Source organism: Eurypyga helias, unplaced genomic scaffold, assembly GCF_000690775.1.
Source record: "Eurypyga helias isolate BGI_N326 unplaced genomic scaffold, ASM69077v1 scaffold40184, whole genome shotgun sequence".
Taxonomy (NCBI): Eukaryota; Metazoa; Chordata; class Aves; order Eurypygiformes; family Eurypygidae; genus Eurypyga; species Eurypyga helias.
Window position 1 is genome coordinate 23498 of NW_010246307.1, and position 763 is coordinate 24260.

The following is a 763-nucleotide window of genomic DNA, read 5'->3' on the forward strand; positions in this document are numbered from 1 at the left end:
TGCAGACGCCAAGCAGTGGGGCTGTACTGGCTCTGTCTGATGCTCTCCCCCAGCCCGGACCCCTCCATGTCCCCGTGCCCTTGGCTTTGCAGCTTCGCCCTGACCCCCTCATTGAGCACCCTGCAGATGCAGCACTGTGCCTGTGGGTCTCAGGACAACCCTAATAACCAAACCCACGCGTGGCGTGGACTTCTGTCCTGCCCATGGAACACAAAGAGTGGCTTTGTCATCGTGTGAGTGGCACGGCAGCCCTGAGAGCCCCTGCCGTGGGCAGAGACAAGCTGCCTTCTCCCGCCAGCGGGATGCAAGGAGGAGCCTTGGCTGAGGAGGGGGACATAGTGGGTGCAGCCTGGAGCACCCAGCCCAGGGCCTGCTGTGTGCCGTGTTTGTGGGAGGACGAAGCCTGCCCTGGTGCCCCCCAAGCTGACGCTGTGGGTGATGCTGTCTGTGTTTGTTTGCTTTGAGGAAAGGAGTGAAAACAGATCCAGCTGTGCTGCTGTTTGCAGCGAGGCCCCAACCCAAACATGGGGGACATGGTAAACAGAGGTTGGAGGCCAGAACTCACCGGAGAGACTGTGTCCTGGGTGCCTTGGACATGGGGAAGCATCCCCACGCTGCTTCCCAGGACATAACTGCTATGCTTCTGTGACCTGTCTGGAGCAGAAAATCCTATTTTCTGGGGATTTTGTAGCATTGGCATGGGATGTGCCAGGTACCGACATGAGCATGGGGACAAGGGTGGTGGTGTGCCCCTGGAGAGGTC